This window comes from Meles meles, chromosome 15 (assembly GCF_922984935.1).
Source record: "Meles meles chromosome 15, mMelMel3.1 paternal haplotype, whole genome shotgun sequence".
Classification (NCBI taxonomy): domain Eukaryota; kingdom Metazoa; phylum Chordata; class Mammalia; order Carnivora; family Mustelidae; genus Meles; species Meles meles.
The window spans coordinates 4,852,409-4,864,635 of record NC_060080.1 but is presented as its reverse complement, the minus strand read 5'-3'; positions in this window follow the sequence as shown (position 1 = coordinate 4,864,635).

Genomic DNA, 12,227 nt, shown 5'->3' with positions numbered 1-12,227 from the left:
GCATTTTCCCTTCCTACTATCTAGCACGACCCAAGTGTTATTTACCATAAAAAATGGAGACATTAAACTTCTCCTTGCTAGATCTCTGATGGTACATCAGACATTCGCCACGGAAGCTTGGATTATAGTTCATTACATGGTGGGCGTGCACAGTACATCTCCAGCCATTCCCTTTCTGTCCCTTTCATCCCTCATGTCTGCAAATAGGCACTGTAGGGCCCACAAACATATATGATACCAGAGTCCAGTCCTCAGGGAGATTCTAGACTGAAGAGGGAGATCAGCCAAATGAAGGACAATGGCCCTAGGTAGCCTGGCGAGGAAACATGGCTACCAGACACCAGTCATGGCCCTGCCAGTGCCTGGCCAACATCGCCAAGATTCCGTGCCTCAGTTCTGTGTGGAAAACGACTGTTTGTACCAATCTCAACATGGAGGGACGAAATGAGATGGAATACATGTGGCAGGTGTGAGCAAGTGGCACGAAGTGAAAACTCAGTGATTTTTTTTTTTTCTTCTGTTCTGTCTAAAAAGAAGCAAAATACCGTGGAGAGACACCTTGGCTGGTCAAAGAGAAGCCTTGGGAAGGCAAGGCCAGACAGCCTTGTAAACAAGGATCCAGAACATGGGTGGGTTCCACAGGCAGAGACAGTCACGTATATGGCACAGAAAGTCTTCCAAAACAGGGACCAGAGTGAAGGAAAGCTCTAAGTGGGGAACGCACAGCAGATGTGAGGGCACAAGCTGGGATCCTCCAAAAGCCAGCCAGCTGTGGACAGAACAGCACCCTCATTGGCCGCTGGCAGAAAAGTCCGGTGTGTTTCTCCAGGGCGCGGGCTCGGCAGGAATCTGGCTATAAGGAATCTGTCAGAGGCCCTGTTGCTTAGGGTGCACTCGGAGCAGATTTGCTGCGGGCTGGGGCAGTGGAGGGCACCCAAAGGCCCACCAAGGCCGGGGCCAGGCGAGGGCACACCTGCGGTGACATCAGTCCCCGGCTCACCTGCCCCAGCCAGCGGAAGGGCTCTGGGGATGCTCGGCGGGCTGGGGGCAGGGGTGCATCTGCAGGAGCCCACAAACGAGGCAGTGAGCGGCCCCTGATTAAAATGCAGAGCCTGAGAGAGGGCGAGGCCGCAGCTGGACAGCAGCTTCTCCGAGTCACTTGAAAAAGCCTCTCTCACAGCTGGAGAGAAAAGAGCCCAGCGCCACTGGCCGGCCATTGTGAAATGCAAAGAGCCCTTCTTTGGGCGGAAGCAGCAGTTCACCCAGCTGTCGAGCATTTGAAATGTAAAAACCCCGGGGCTCCTGGGGAGGGCAGAAGACAGAGGCCACGTCAGAGGAAATGCAAGCTGCTCCGGGGGCTGAGGAAACCGTGGGCTGAGGCGCTCACTTTGAGCCATCAATAAGGCTTTCAGAGAGCAGGGCAGAAAAACAGTTCCGGAGGGAGGGCAGGGAGAGGGGCCGCCCCGGGGGGCTGCAGCCGCGACCGTGCACGCGGAGATCCAGCCTGGGGCGCAGCTTGCACCGCAGCCCCCCTGCCTGACGGCCCCCGGGCCTCCCCCTTACACGCACCCCCGCCCCGCCCCGCAGCCGCTGCTGCCCTCCCGCTGCATGTGCCCCCTGGCCCCTCAGCCAGGGCCACCACGGGAGTCCCTGCCCCATGCCCACCCCACCGCCCTTTCTGGAGGGAACTTTCTTTGCCCCTAGTCCCCCTGCCTCCCGAGGGCCCCAAAGCAAGCTCACTATCTTTCTGTCTGTCACTTTTAAAATTCCCCTGACTCCCACCTCCAGGCCCCCCACACGGAATCCATAGAATCAGGTAGTCCTCCTCCAGGGTCTTGAGTCCCACGAACTTACCGCTTAGCAACTATGTAGGAAGGAGCTGGCATTTGTCAGACCTTCTGCCACCTGCTAGGAATAAAGGGGAGCACACACCATCTTTGACCTGGGGAGGTTCCAGTCCTTAATTGTACACAGGCAGGTGACTGACAAATGCGATTATGTGTAAATTCTCCAAGAGAAGTCCTCTGTCCCCCAGAGCCTGTGGCACAGGCTCTGGGCCTAAGCAGGACGGTGTAATTCGGCTCAAGGAGAAAAGAGAGAGGCATCTGCTTTCCTTCCTGCTGCAGTCCTGAGCCCGGTGCCCTTAAGGGCTCTTGCAAAACCACAGGCTAGTCTGCACCGGGCAGTGTACCCTCTTGTTGCGCGTTCGTGGACCGCCTGTCTGCGGTTCCCACTGCCGGCATCAAGCCTGCCATGCCTGTGCCCCACGTTCCCTCAAAACTTCTCCGTGGGCTGGTTCTTCCATTTGTTCCGACATGGAATTTGTAAGGCAGTCTTTATTACATTTTTGGGGTCATTTTAAGTAAAAACCAGAGCAATCAGGTTACTTGGTATCACAAAAAAATAGAAAAAAATAGGGTCCAGTCCAGTGCCGTAACCAAGCCTGACCGTGAGCAAAGTTAAGGCATCATCGCGCCCCCCACCCCAGCCCTGCAGCCCAGGTGGGCTCTTAGCCCTTCTCTGCTAGGGCTCCCGCTTGCAGGCTCTAATGCTGCTGAGGCTATTGCTAGGCCCTTCCGGGTTAGGGAGTTTGGGAAGGGAGAGGGTTGGGATGAAGGTTCCTACTCCTCAAATTCATGCTGGCATCACAGGCCTGTAAAGCTGACCCTTTCTCCCCTGAGGTGCTTTTGTGGGCTCTTCACAACCTCTCCTGGCCCTGGAGGCTCCTTTCCTGCAGTGCCCTGGTTGTGGAGAACGCAGCTCCCTTTTTATATAAATCAGGCTCCAGACAGGAAAGCGGAAACTCACTAGTCGTTTTAACAGAGAGGACTTACCTAGGGAATGAGCTAGGAAGTCCTCGGACAACTGCAAGACAAGTAAGGGCTCTGGAGTCCCAGAGCTGTCCTCGGTGTGAGGGTGACCTGCCCTGGGTCCTGGTGACAGCGGGAAGACATTGGGCTTTGAGAACGCGGAGGCTTGGAGGAGGACCCTCCCAGAGCTGGATCCCAGCTGGGAGGAGGGGGCGGGAGCAGGAAGGCAGGACCCCTGGCAGCTGGGACTCAGACCTCAGAAGGAGTGTTGCTTCGGGAGAGAGTGCTGGGGCGGTTCTAGACATGTGGACAGAACCAGAAACTGAAATAAAGGGTGCCCAACGGACCCGGTGGAGAGAAGCAGGCTGCCCCGTAAGCCGCTGCCGGGAAGAGTTATGCCATAGAGGATGGGCCCCGTGCTCCTCCGGCTCCGGCCCTGCTGCCCCCCCAACCAGCGCCAGCGCAGAACGGCTCAGGAACCCTGCCTGGCCACGGAGCAAGGTGGCTGCAACCCAGCCCTGGCATCAAAAAGCCTGGCACCGGGTAGGTAAGGAACCGAGAGCAGCTTAACAATGGGTGTGCCATTCCCGATGGTACTGTGTTTCCTCCTTCATCACCTAGGCATCAGGGTACTCTTGGGTCAATTCTTTCCCCCGGAAGGGACTGTCTAGGACGGTGGTGAGTCTAACACATCCGCCGTCCTGCTCAGAGCCCATGCCTGGCTTGTGAGGAATAATCACACATCCTTCTCCCAGAGGGCCAGCCTCCCCCACGCAGCTGTCACAGTGGCACCCCCGCCCCAGAGTCCTTCAGGAGGGAGCCAGGGGCTAGACTAATGTGTCAGCCAAAATACCAGCTACAGATATCCAGGCTTCTGAGCGATTTCCCTTAAGTACCTTTCCTTTGACCCACTGTACAAGGGAATGTCCCTCATTTCTCAGGGTACATCAAAACTCACACTAGGAAAATCTTGCCCCCACTCCAGCTTCTTCTAAATGTCTCAGATCATCAGATGGGTGAGGGCTGATGAGTCATGCGGGTTGGTTTTCTCTTCCTTCTGAAATCCAGCCTCGAGATCTTGCACCTTGTTCTGGAATGTGACATCTGTCCATCTGTTAGGGCTTCAGCTGAAATCTCCACTTCCACATTCGGTTCAAACTTTGATTAACAGATTCAGAATTAGAGGAAAGTATGATATGTTCTATAAAAATGTCATTTATACATTCATTTCCCTACCATATATGGTAGGGAAGATAACAAAGAGGAAGAGACATCATTCTTTCCTGCGACATGTAAACGAGCGACATGTACACGAGTGAAAGGGAAGATAGACATATAGGAAATGATTAGAATGTGGGATGCAAAAATTAAAGGGGTGGGAGGCTTTGATGAAGAAGGCACAGATATAGGAACTGGGTTTTGCACAACAGAATGGTCAGCTGGGGAAAGAACTAAACTTTCTGGACAGGGACGGCAGTACCTGCAAAGTCTTAGGGGCAAAAAATGGAAGAAGTCCTCAAAGACAAGCAGGAAACTAGCCAGTGACTGGGCTGCCTCCAGGCTGGGAGTCTGGATCTGCAGCTTAGATGGAGGACGTTGTTGTTTTATTTTGGTTTGTTTCCTTGGAACCTGAACTTGAGAAGCCCGTTAGGAGATGGATGCTCAAGAATGCACATTCTTCAAAATATGAATTTCTGAACTAAGACAGGGAGAGGGTCTTGTTAGGATTTTAGAGATGAAAGTCAGGTCTTGCCAACTTGCTGGATTCAACAACTCAGGGGCAGAAGAGGCAAAAATCATCCAGATATCCTACATCATGATGCTGGTCTTATGGCCCTGCCATTGACGAGAGGCTGGGGAGACAGGGAAGCAAATGATGAGAAGACTTGAGTGGTAATGAGTGCGGTGAGAAGCGGGCAGTCAGGAGACAGCGTGGGGCTGAGAGTGGAGCCGGGGAGATTTCAGTCTATACTGCTCTCAACCCTATGGCACAAAGCCATGGGAAAAAAGGATATTAGAATATAACCGTTGAAGATGCTGGTATGTCAAATAGACACATACGTCATGCATGCATTTACTTGAAATCATCAGTAAACCTTATACTTTGCCTAGATGACCATTTAGGAGACCATGGAGAAAGACTGCTCCTTCCTTCAGAAAGACAGGTCACTTTTTTCGGGGATGGGGGGAGTCCTAAGGAACACCTTATTTACAGCCACATAAAAATTCATTCAAAATCCAAATTTTGTTGCAACACAGTGACATCTAGTGTTCAGTTTGGCTATAACACCAAGAGGCAGGTCCCCCGGGAAGCACAGAGGAGGGTTTCTACTTAAAATTCCAACCTGGGTTTTAAAGGGAACGTTGTAGAGGAGGAGCAAAGTCTCATTATCTGGTCTTGCTTCCAGTAGGTCTAAAGCTCCATGGGGCGCAGACACGCAATCACATGGGCGCCTCCGAGTTCAAGGTTACGCTTTGCAACTCAGACTGTGCATCTTCCTCACCTGATGAAGGTCTTTCCTGGCACATTTGGTTTTGATGAAGATTTTTAGTTAATTGTAATAGAATAATTGGAACTTGGATTATCAGTTTGCTTTAATGGTCGTCACTGACATTTTCTATGAACGTAATTATGCTAAAATATTACTTGGTCCTGAAACTGCACGAGTGGATTGCAGATACATTCTGAACTGCTAGCTTCTCGACAGAGACAAGGCAGGTGCCGGCCAATCTTGCTGGGTTTCCATGCGAAGGGCCGCGCTTCTGAGTGCGGGTAGCTTGATGGCAGGAGCACCTCGCCAGAAGTTAGATGTCCCATGTTCTTGTCCCGGTGCTGTCACTGATGGGTGACCTGACCTAGGTCAGGACGCCCTGAGCTGCGTCTGGAACGAAGGTGTAAGACTGACATTCTCCCTGTTTGTCCTGAGACTCAGCGAGGTGCTTGGCTTCTGCTGTTTTGTCAATCTGCACAACACCGCGTGGACATGTACGTTCTGTCCCTTGTTTCATAAATGAGGAAAGTACAACTCGGAGAGATTAAAGGGATATTCCAGTGGTCAGCTTGTCTGTGCGGATCTGCAGGTGTGAGCCAGCAATGCGGGGCTCCAAGTCGGCCGGCCCTGCACACACACCTGAGCCGTTCCTCACACTGAGACAATGAAGTGCCCGCTGCAGGCACCGTCCGTAACTAGACCCTGAGACCTTTTGCATAGGAAGGGGAGTCAGTGCTATTTTCTATATCTAATTCTCTCCGTGTCCTCAAGAAGCAATTGACTCAATATTATAATTACTGTCAGGAAAAGATACCACTGATAATGATGCCAACATTAAAATCACTGGGTTTGGCAGTCTCCAAAACAGAAGAGCCTGTCCTGGGAACTTTATGAAACAGGGTTGTTTTTCCTGTGCATTTGGACACAATTGCCCGGTATATTCGTCTTCACAGCAGGCTGGGATGTTACTGGATTCCAAACTATGTGACGGCAATAAGATTCAAGTGGAATAGAGAGAAGCAAACCAAACTGGTTCCTAGTATGTATCCAGTACTGGGACTTGGCCGAGTCATGCTTCACGTCCCGGCAACCTTGGGGTCAGGTGGGGGTCCTTCCCACTGCTGCACGGGAGACGGCACCTGCAGTCTGCCTTGTCCGCGGCACGGTTCTTAGTCTAAGGCCTCCTCCCGTACCACCCACTGGTGCGGATCTGACTGCAAAGTTTGCCACATCCGGCATGTTACTGTGAAGGGAATGCGTCTTCTCACGCACTGCTGCCCAGGGCGTAGGTGGGGACAGATTCGGAGTGGACTTTTGTCATTGTCTCTCAGTCTGAAAATCCGCAGGCCCCTTCAGCAATTCAGACTTTTTATTCTACACATTTCCCCCTCTTTATTGCAAATATGTGTAGTTTTTTTTTCGTGGATTGTAGTATTTTAAAAACGCTGATCCTTGAGGACAGCACAATTGGCCTTCGAAGGACATTATTAAAGTCCATCCATACAATACTATGTGGCTATTGTAAAATTGTGGTATATTTGTGTGCACTAGCACAGAAAAAGCTCCAAGATATAATTTTTAAAAGATTTTATTTATTTGAGAGAGAGAGAGAGAGTGAGAGAGGGAAAGCACAGAGGAAGAATGAGAGGGAGAAGCAGGCTCCCTGCCGAGCAGAGACCCCGACGTGGGGGCTCGATCCCAGGAACCTGAGATCATGACCTGAGCTGAAGGCAGATGCCTCACTGCCTGAGCCACCCAGGTGCCCCTCCAAGATATAATATTAAGTGAAAAATCACAAGCCATCCACCTGGGGTCTATCGCAGCCTGTTGTCTATGACCCTGTTTTCTGGTTAACCGCAGCTACAGACAGTGCTCACTGCCCTCCAGACACCGGGCCAAGAGCTTTACAAATATTAACTCATTAATCCTCCTCACAGCCGAGTGGGGAAGGTGCTACTATGAAATCCTCGGATAAGGAAACTAAGACATGGAGACAATCAGAGACTTGCCATGGTTACACATGGCTCTGTCTCTCTCTGTCTTTATCTCTCTCCCCACATCTGTATGCAGTGGGGTCTACAAGGGTAGAAGCATTCAGTGAATTTCCTGGTTCACTTAGGAAGTGACCAGAGTTGCCACGTGGAAGGTGCTATTTACTGACTCCTCTATATCCTTGGGCATTGCTATTTTTAACAAGTATATTTTCACATAATTCTTGGATAATGATCAAAAATGTATGCTAGAATGAGTGTGGGATATGAGGTTTCAGCTGAAGAGTGTTCCAGGCCCTTCAGGCAGGTCTGAGGTAGCTTTCAGAGGTGGGGGATTCTTTGCCTCCTCCCTAAACCTGGACTAGAACCCAGGTCAGGGTTTGAGTCCTTCAGAATAGCCCGCCGACTTTGCCAATCTGCTCACCAAGCAGACACGGTGTGGAGGTCTGCCTTCTAATAGTTGGTCAGACCACGAGGCTCTTCTGACCCATAGCTTGGTCAGACCAGCATCACCCTTCAGCTGGTCCCACAGCGAGGCTGAGACAGGGAGAGTCTAAAGGCTGTGGCCCCAGAGACTAGCTCCCCAAACTGGCTGATTATAGGGTTCCTTTGGAAAGTTACTCCAAAAATGTGCACGTCCCCACATTCCATATTTCATTCAAAATCAGCAGAACTGGGAGAGGGTCATGGAATCTGTTTTTGGAGACTTCCCCAGGTGACGCTTCTGATCAGCCCAGTTCAGGATCCAGGTGACGCTGTGGGCCACACGTGAGTGATAAGGCAGTAGTACACAGAAGCAGGCGCTGTTTCCAAAGACGTGCGGGGGGCAAGTTCATGGCCCATGAGGTCAGTCAGCCAGAGGAATACAACTGGGATGTGACCATGCACAGGACCCCCAGGGGAACGGCCCAGCAAAAGCGAGAGGGCGTCAGAAGCCCAACAGCACAGGCTGGGGATTGAGAGAAAATGAAGGCATTGGGGCAGAAGCGTGGCTCCATCACTCGACTCGGAGACACTGGTGAACGTGGAGCACAGGCTCCACCCCCAAGGAAGGTGCTGGGGCTTCGGGCTCCCGCAGTGAGGTTACCTGGTTTCCTTCCACTCCCAACACGCTTCTGGGTCCTCTCGAGGGTCCCAGCTCCCTGCCTTAAGGGAGATCACAGACATCCGGGAGAGCCGTGGAAGGAAACGGCGGCACGAGAGGCTGGTCAGGGTGGCAGGTGGTGGCAGCAGTCACCCCGAGGCCGTCAAACCCCACATGCTCCCGAACGAAGAGTTGCCATGACGCGTCTGGCTCTCTGTGAAAACCCTGCGGCCAAGCAATCCTCCTTAGCCAGACAGCCCATCTTCTCAACGTCATTGGTCCTGGGGAAATGGCCCTATTTGTGAGCATCTGATTGCGGAGAGAGGTCCTCATTTACAGACCACTAACAAGATTAAAGTGCTAATTTAAAAAGTGCTTTGCCTAGACGTTTAAGCCGCACCCGCCCTGTGTGTTGACAACTGCTGTTTCTGTCCTGGCTGCGAACGGGAGCCGTTTCATTCCTTTGCGTTGAAATGGATCAGATAAATCACATTAGGTAGGTTTACAGAAGCAAGCAATGACAGGTTGCTCAGAACCGAAAGCTAAATAACCTGCTGGGGTCTGGCTTTCTTTCATCACACGCTCTATCTTCAAACCCAATACCTCTTTAAAGCTGCTGATAACACTCCAAATGCTCCTAGGCCTTGTCCTCAGACACAATGCACGGTTCCACCAATGCTATGGAATTGAAACAGTTTTGATACAGTCTATTAAAAAGAGGAATTATAGCTCATTCAGATTCAGCAACTTCTAGTAAAAAAAAAAAAAAATAATACTACTAATAAAAAGTCCATGAAATCAAATGCTGCATTTGCAAAGGAAACTGGGTAGAAATCACACAAGGATGCTCTCTGTTCTGCCACTAAATTATCTCTCCAGGGCAGGCAGAACTGATAAGAGAACTCATTTTACACACACCTCAGGAAGCGAACAGGAGAAGATTTCGTGATCTCCCAAAATAGAAGGGAAGTTCACATTTCTGAGGGATAAAAGCTCCCATAGAGTTTATGAGCGACCGTTTGAAATTCTCCTTTTAATAGAGGCAGAGGCTTCCTCTGTGACTCTGGGTTGCAGGTTCCCCTGTTTGTACGGAGCCTGGCTCTCTTGTTGAGGTGACCACCACACCCCATGGGGCACCGTCCTTCCACGACAAGAATAAAATTAAATTGTGCAAGAAACCAAAATGAGGAGGATTTTATGGAGTGCGATGTTTTGCAACATGGTGTTTCAGAGTATTCTCCTATATTTTTTAATTAAATGGCATAAGAGCCTTACTTTAGTCATCTCTGGAAGTTGATGCCACAATTAATAATGAACAAGTGAAAAAAACCTGCTACTTTTTATACCTACTTCCCATAATTTGTTACCTAATCAGACCTGAACATTGGACATAGAAGGGGATGAGAAGAAAAAACAAAGCAAAACAAAACTGGAGTAAATTATTAGAGGATTTTGAGAAATAGGGAAATAAAAAATGGGTAAAGGAAGTGGACTGACCAGGGAAAATACTACTGTCTGCAGGTTACAGAAAGCTGGAAGTCTAAGGAATAGAGGTTAAAACGTGTTTGTGCAAGAACAGAAAGTTGAATAAGGACCGAGGAGGGCGGAGCAGAAAGGTCCCATAACTGGAAGCAAATGTCTGCAGCACATGGGGCCGGGCTAGCAAGGTCTGTTCTTGACGGTGTCACTCACCAGCTCAGCGACTGTTAAGGCCGTTTGAATCTTCCAGTCTTTACCCATCTTGTTTATAGAATTGTGGTCATATCTACCTCATGAGCTTGGTACATGAGATATGAACAGCATGATGTGATACAAACAGCCGTAAGGAAGGATGCCAGGAGCGGAAGTGATGTGGCAGGTGGGGTGGTGACAAGAGTGGCTGTCACTTTGGGGCAATATTAGTTATTTTTACATGAGTCGACTAATGCCTCCATTGTGTTGCCGCTGTAACTGTGCAATGTCATGATTATAACATGATTAAAAGAGAAATGATAACAGCGATGATTATATCCGTTAGATAAGGAAACATATAGAAAATAGAATGTTGGGGCGCCTGGGTGGCTCAGTGGGCTAAAGCCTCTGCCTCCGGCTCAGGTCATGATCTCAGGGTCCTGGGATGGAACCCCACATCGGGCTCTCTGCTCTGCAGGGAGCCTGCTTCCTCCTCTCTTTCTCTCTCTGCCTGCCTCTCTGCCTACTTGTGATCTCTCTCTGTCAAATAAATAAAAATAAACCTTTAAAAAAAAAGAAAATAGAATGTTGTCTTTGAATAATTTCTAAAGGCTCATTAAAGGACCCAACTTACAAATCAGGAAAAGGGTTTTGGAGACCAACAAATCAAACTTCTTATGTTCAACTCTTGATTCTTCTACCTGTTCATTCAAGTGAATTAGTTAGAGACTTTCCTTTCTGGAAAGCAGAGTCTGCCGGGAGAGGACGATGCAGATACTTAAAATAAAACGGTGTGAAGTGCTCTAATCAAATGATACAAAGTAACAAGGGAGAAGCCTCCTCACTATAGCATGGTTTGTAGGGGAAAAAAAAAAAAAGAGGCGTCTCTTTAACAAAATTTTAAAGTTTCTGAATAGGGAGAGGAGTGGGGAATGGTCATTTGGGCTTAGAGAATGACACCTGCTAAGGCAGAGAGTAAGAGACAGAACCCCATGTTTGTGAAGGATCTAGAGGTCTGCTGCAGCTGTGGTGGGAGTGCAGCAGAGGGACAGGAGCCGGGGGAGAAGGGAGAGACCTGAGAGTGGAGCCGTGATGTGTGTCTTTCTCTGGCAGGTGACGCGCATCCTGTAGACCACCGAGAGCCAAGAAGTGACTCGACATGTATGGAGACTGGAGCAGCCTGGTTTTGTGTTCTCACGTGAGGAGCTTAGAAGCCAGCACTTCACCTCAGCAACTGGTAAGAAACTGAGCAAACTGAAAAATCAATAACCCTTCTTAGATCCCCTAAAGAAAGGGCCATCACAGGGTAAACTGTGCCCGCCCCCCCCCCCCGAAGTTGGAGAGACAGAAGAACGCAGAGAATCAAACCCAGTGGAGCAGAAACCTGCATGGAAACCTCCACGGGACAGTGTCAGGGCAGGAAAACCCAAACCGTACTTGACCAGCGTGGACTGTCTGAGAGAGAAGAACTCCAGGGGGACCCAGACACCCAGGGGTCACCGCATGTTTGCAAGTTTTACTCCAGAAGCTCAACCAGGTTCTCAGGGTGAATATTGGACCTTTGGTTGGAAGAGAAGAAAAACCATCATTTTGAGCTACAGTATGCCAGAGTATTCTGTTCTTTTTCACCAGGTCTGCTCTCAGGAGACAATATGTAACCAGAGCCAGACCTGCTGGGCTTTTCTCAGAGCCTAAGAAATACCCAGTTCCAGCCCCCTCTAACCACCCTGCCCAACCGAAAGGGGTTGGGAAAGAAAGCTTCACAGCTAATGTGAAGTTCACAATCCAGAGACTGAGACCTTACGTAGGACCAGAGAACCCTGGCCCATCCCCACATCTCACCACCATTCCTGAAGGCCTATTTATAGCAGTTCTTCTTATTCAGGAGATGAAGGCTGGCTAATCAAGAAAAGTTGCAAGGCATACTCACAGGCAAAAAACACAGTTTGAAGAGACAGAGCAAGCATCGTAAACGTACTCAACATGGCAGGGAAGTTGTACTTGCCAGACAGGGAACTTAAAATAACTTTGGTTAATCTAGATAGGTAGAGAAAACATTGTGTGTACAGAGAGACAGCTATCCTAAGAAAGAATCAGAAATAAATGCTCTAAATCAAAATACTATAATAGGTATGAAAAATCTCTTGATAAGCTTCTTAGTAGACTGGACATAGCTCAG